Source organism: Triticum urartu, chromosome 4A (assembly GCF_056163025.1).
Source record: "Triticum urartu cultivar PI428250 chromosome 4A, HENAU_Tu73, whole genome shotgun sequence".
NCBI lineage: Eukaryota > Viridiplantae > Streptophyta > Magnoliopsida > Poales > Poaceae > Triticum > Triticum urartu.
In genome coordinates, this window is record NC_141876.1 from 560,719,434 (window position 1) to 560,725,862 (window position 6,429).

At 38.5% G+C, this 6,429-nt stretch overlaps 1 long non-coding RNA gene across 1 annotated transcript; it reads right to left on the reverse strand.

Annotated features, from left to right (window-relative positions):
* Window positions 1-934: 934 nt before the first annotated feature.
* Window positions 935-4,530, reverse strand: LOC147976624 (uncharacterized). The gene is made up of 2 exons (XR_015601606.1): window positions 4,390-4,530; window positions 935-2,110 (listed from the first exon to the last, which is right to left on the reverse strand). It is a non-coding gene; the product is annotated as an uncharacterized LOC147976624 (long non-coding RNA).
* Between the last annotated feature and the right edge of the window lie 1,899 nt (window positions 4,531-6,429).

Sequence of the window (6,429 nt, forward strand, 5' to 3'; positions counted from 1 at the left end):
ACCTTGCCGCGCCACCAGTGGAAAGACGGAGGGATGCTAGATCTAGGGTTTTTTGGCGCCGCCCAGAGGTGGGAGAGGGCGGAATCGAGATCGAGGGGGTAGTAGGGTTTGGAATTTATACCCGCGGCGTCCGCCTCGCATCTCTCATGGCGGCCTGGATCGCCGTCCACATGGGCTGCATCCGCCATGGGTGGTGGGGTGCTACCCCTAGGTCCCGCACCCAGCAGCCCCAGGTCGCTCGATCTCTTCGGCGAAACACGACCGTGTACCGCTGCGCCGCGCCTCCCCTCATCCGGACGTGACGGTCCACCGGGATCAATCGTCGGCTCCGGCGCCGCCGACGACACCGGAAGTCTGTCCTAGATCCTGGCAAAAAAACACGGGAATGGCACAATGTGTCCGATATCTATGTACTCGCCCTCACGTAGGGAGCGCGTGTCCACCGTGCGCCCCTCCCCATCGAGAAGAACCAGACAGAGCGCCTCGTGTCGGAGCACGATCTCGCCGACGTCGAACGTGACGGAGCGAGCGGCGAGGAGATCCGCCGCGTAGGTCGCTCACCACCGCGTGTCGCCCGTACCGTACCGCGTAGACATCATTCAAAGCTTGATTTGAAATGACTAAGCAAAAGAATCAGGAAATTCTGCACACAAGAAGACATGCTATGCTACAGATCAGTAGCATCCTACCGAAACCAGTATATCGAAACCCACTAAGCATCAATAGCATCCTACACAAACAAGCAGATCCAAGCAAAAACAGAAATCGACTGATGGGCAGGGAACAAACCAGCCACAGCAATCCACAGAGGAGAAATTCATCGACACATAGATAAATTAGGACAGAAATCAAACACAAAAACCAGATCCATGGCAAGTGGGACAGCACAAAAATTGAAGCAATTGACACTGAGCCAAAAGCAGAAAATACATAGTAGAATAGACAATGAATGATGTAGATGAGTACAGTAAATTGGGCAACCTTCAGCCAAAAAATGACTGGTAATCATGAATCTCTATCCTGTAAATTTAAAGTAATAAAAACAGAAGTGCTTACATCTGCAAAGAAATCAGTAACTAGAACTTATCCACGCTGTTGAACTCGCTGAAAAACATATCATTAGCATGCTTTATCCTTAAGTTGGGTATGTCAGCGCTTGAAAAGTGGTTAGTAACTTGAGTCCTTGTGGTCCACACTTCCATAAACTTGAATGTAAAGACGCCATAATCGTGTCTGATTTCACATGAATAAAGGTAGAAAAACAGAAAAATAAGATACCAACAATGTAAATTGAGAACAAAATTTAAAAGGAAATCAGGTCAGCCATACTAAAAACCAAATTACATATTGGTCTGGTTGGGAACAGCTAGGTAGACTACGTCAAATTTTCCGAAATCGATTTGTTTCCTCGTCATGGGAGTAACAAAAGCATCCCAACGTCCTATGAAGTTTATAATTCTTTGAATAAAAAAAAATATGAGAGCAAACCTTGGAAGATAACATAGTGCCTTCAAAAAGGAGACTAATGTAGAAACAAATTGATTAGCAATGTACTCCCTCCGGAAATAAATATAACAACGTTTAGGTCACTACTTTTAGTGATCTAAATGCTAGTGATCTAAACGCTCTTATATTTCTTTACGGAGGAAGTACTTGCGGATCATGAATCTGCAAGTGAAATTAAGAATGCTCATCGAAAGCTGAATCAACGAAAGCAAAGGGTCTTCCTTCAAAGAAACGATGAAAGAAAACCCATTCTTTCAAATGGTTAAAGGAAAGTCTAGCTGCAAAAAGGAAGAATAATATGAAGAAAAATGTATATAGAGGAAATAAGAAATAAAAAGAAAGGGCAAAGACAAACACCAAAAAAGAAGGCAGAAATTAAAGTACTTATAGTTGGTCCTCCACATTGGAAATGCACCGTTGGCACCTTCAAAAGCATTTCAGATGAGTTCAGGACTGGAATTATTCAAGACGATCTCCTTTAAAAGAGCAAAAAAAAACCCACAGTAAGATACGACCAGGAAGTTGCCTAGATGTCCATTAGGGCACAAAAGTACCAAGTGACCGATATGAACAATAGGCCGTATCACATCTCACTGCTTCAATGCTAAGAAAAAAGACAAGAGAGTATGAGTACAAATGATAAAAAATTACACTGTATATTAGATAGGAAGTTGGCAAAGTTTCAGACACAAAGATAGATTCAGTATATATTGACAGTGTGACTAGATGCAACACAACCCAACAAAGACACTGATTGATAGTCTAATTACACTGTAATTTTTACTGAAATTACACTGTAATTGCACTAATGGTAAATACAGTAAATATCCTAGTATATAAATAACAGTAAAAATATCACTGTAATTACCACTGGAAATTACATTGTAACAACACTGTAAATTACAGTGAAATTGCAGTAATTACAACAAAATAGCACAGTGATTTTCAGTGTAATTACCCTGAAAATTACACAATTACTCTGAAATTACATTGTAACAATATAACTAAATTGTGATTACTCTATAATTTTAGAGGAAATTATACTGTAAATAAAATAAAATTACAGTTATGAAGTGCTGTAACTTAGATGCAATACCACAAACACAAAGAAAAATAAATAAATGGTTATAAATGAATGCAAATACCAGCCAACAAAGACAAACTGCAAAGAAAAAGATTCTAAAATGCTTGTAGACCAAAAAAATACTTTAATTGCAATGAAAATTTCATTCTGATCTAGTGTACTTACACTAAATATACACTAACAATAGCACTGTAATTAACCTGAAATTACAATGTAATTTGTAATTGCAGTGATTGTAAACTAACAATCCCAGAAGTTACTGTCACTCTGATTACCCCTGGAAATTACACTGTAACAACACTGTAATCACAGTGTCACTACTCTACAATGTCAGAGGAAACTATATTGTAATTAAATGAAATTATAGTTATTAAGTTGTTGTAACTTAGATGCAATTACTACCTAAAACCACATGCCAAATAGAAAAAAAACAGCAGAATTAGACGCTCAGGCCAGTGATAGAAAATCAACAGGAGAATCAAATCCGCCGCTACATCCATGCACCTACCGCTACAACTGCAACGAAATCGCCAGGAAAATCCTCTGCTACGAGGACACATACACCCCTATATGTACATCAAACACCAGGGGAATCGAAACAAGCCACTAGACCTAGAAGAAATCCAATGGGGAAAAGAAGAAGACAAGGACAAACAACCGAAACCACAAGGTACTGGAGCAGAAATCTAGCTGAAGAAGATGAGGAGGAGATCAGAATCGCCGTACACAACGAAGAAATCGCAGGAATCGCCTCCCATCTCTCTGTTCTTTAGTGCCCTCTCTGTGCCGTGATGGGCTCCGAAATGAGGCGGGGGACAAAGAGAGAGCCAGGGAATGCGGTACTGGGCTGGCCCGGAAACAAAGTGTGCCCGATAACACACAGAAAAGAAAATCTCCCCGAAAAGGATAGCTCAAGTGCGGATCTCGGCATGCGATCCAACGGCCAAAATATGAATGAAGACTAACTGTAAATCATTCGACTGAAAATTAGCAAAACCGGTAAAATAACCTAAAATTACACTAAGAATTGCACTGTAATTTCACTTATAACATAAAGTAAAAACTCTAAAATTCACTGTGACCACACTTGTAAGAAAACAGTAAAAACTAAGATTTACAGAGTAAATCCAGTATACGAAAGGACACTCTCGAGCAAACACACATTTACACAAAGTTCACTACAAACAACCAACTCATACCCCCTGGAACAATAGAGAAAATTCCACTACTAACATCACTAAAATATACAAAAAGAATCATGAGTACTGCATGTAATTATAACTAAAACGCCAAACTAAGGTTATATCTTACCACACTATATATTCACTCGATTACATTAAAAAATTACAGAGAGATTACTTTGAAATTACAACAAAATATTACCGCTAAAGAAGTAATTACAGCAAGAATACTCTGTAATTACATCAAGGATTACACTAACAATGAAATCTCCTATAGCAGATGAATCCCCTAATATGTTTGCCCTAATACAAACGGCCACATATAGTAGATGAATCCCCTATAGCAGATTAATCACTCCTGAAGCCTAATCCAAGCACACGAACAGGACATATCACATACAACTAAAGGCCGCAGGGGCTATCACAATCAACTACCTAAAACAACAGATTGGAGCGCCCTAACGATACACACATCAACAACAACAACCTAAACCAAAATTCGATCTGAACTCAAACGATCTGAGGAGCAAGCCAACCCATCGAAAATCCAGAAAAGAAAGAAGGGGAGGGGGAGATTGGGAGGGGCTGAGCGCGAGGGGAGCGGGAGATACAGCACACCTCAAGGCGGGAGATGCAGCAGACCTCAGCAGGCAGATGCGGCGGCGAGGGGATCTACAACACCGCCATGACACTCTCTCCCTCTCTCGGTTGCATGCTAGGAATGAGAAAGGGGGAGGGGCAAAGGCGGCTACAGGGAGACAAAAAGAAAAAATAAAGAGGACCGATGGTTCGGCCAGCGAGGAAACAGAAACGGGTCTCCCTCAAAATTAGCGCGCCCGATAAGACAACGCAGAGAACTGAAGCGAGAAAAGTACAAATTAGCACGAATCCCAGAACAGAGATCGGGCGGCTAGAAAAGCGAATGAAGCCGAATTGTTTTCATTCGGCTGAAAAATAACAATGCCGTTTTTTATTTTTATTTGTGGAAAAAACCAGCGACAGTACAACTCATAGACGAGGAAATCAATAATCAAAAAAATGAGAGGCCAGGTCTCGAACCTGCGATTAGATATTAGATCGAGGCGCTCTGGCAACTACAACCTTCATACCATATTGTCTATTGCGCATAACAATCTCTATCTCTCTACCTAATAATAAAGCATGTACAGTTTTTATCGTCCGTTGCACCAATTTGCAGAAAGCCCCTGCGTTTTCATGAAATCAACCCGCAGTCCAGATTTAAGTCATACCGAACCGTTATTTTACAGTTTTTTAAAAAAACCCTGATTTTTTAGGTATTCCATCCGCGGATCATATTTAAGTCAAACAAATGCTTTTCTAAAGCATCCATATCTTTTAAACTGTAACTCTGATTTAAACATGTTATATATGAAATTTGATTAGAAAAATATGTAGAATATGAATATAAGATTATTTTAACCTTTTAAGCATTTATAAATATTATTTTGGAAGGTATTTAATTCAAACAAATGAATTTCTAAATTATACGTATCTTTTAAACCGTAACTCCGATTTTAATATGTTATATATGAAATTTGATTAAAAATGTGTGAAATCTGTATATGATGTTAATTTTACATGTTTAATATTTTTAAATATTATTTTGGAAGCAAACTTATAACTATAGCACACAATCAATTTCATACAGGGCGCGATCCGGATTGCAAATAAACACCCAATATAATCATATAGGGAAAATAAAACATCAAGAACTACACATGCATACCTCTGCATACGTCGCAGGGGAAAACAACAGATTTCTCATCGTGAGTGTGAGCGAAAGCGAGAGAGAGGGAGAGGGAGGAGAGAGAGGGAGAGAGAGACGTCTTAGGATTAACCACATTCTAACACGTTTTGGTTTGTGTGAACATTAAGGCCACCGCCGGCAAGGGTGAGAAGAAGGATAAGTGGCAACACAAATATGATGCGTCGCTAAAATAAAGGAGATAGACCTATTGTGGTGTTGAGTGATGGTTGTTCGGTTAAAAGTGTGTGTTGTGTTTTTTCTCCCGTTGCAACACACGGGCACTTTTGCCAGTACTAATTTAACCAACATGCGTCTCGAACTTATCTGGCCACTACAACTCATGTGCATTATATAAATTTTTTTATGCATATATAAGATACATTTTTGCGGGGTATATAAAATATATTTAATAAATCATAAGTAATAAATTTTTTAAATATTTGTAAAATGCAAATGATAAAATTATGTTAAACATTTGTTTGTAAATTATACATACAAATGGCGATTAGGAAATAAACATTTAAAATAGAGCTGTGTATATTATATAAAAATGTTTAATTAATATGGACGTTTAAAATGTTCATTATGTAAATATGTTTAATGAATCCTACTTTTTAAATTTTTTAATTAATACGGACATTTACAATGTTTATTTAATATGAACATACTTTTGTACCCACGACTTATATTAAAAAATATTATACTCCCTCCGTTTCGAAATAAGTGTCTCAACTTTGTACTAACTTTAGTACAAAATTGTACTAAGCTTAAGCTTCAGACACTTATTTTGGGGCGGAGGGAGTATAATTTAAAGATTAGACACGATTGAATATCCGTATCAATAGTTTCAATTTAAATTATGAATAGTTCTAATTATACGAACATTGAAC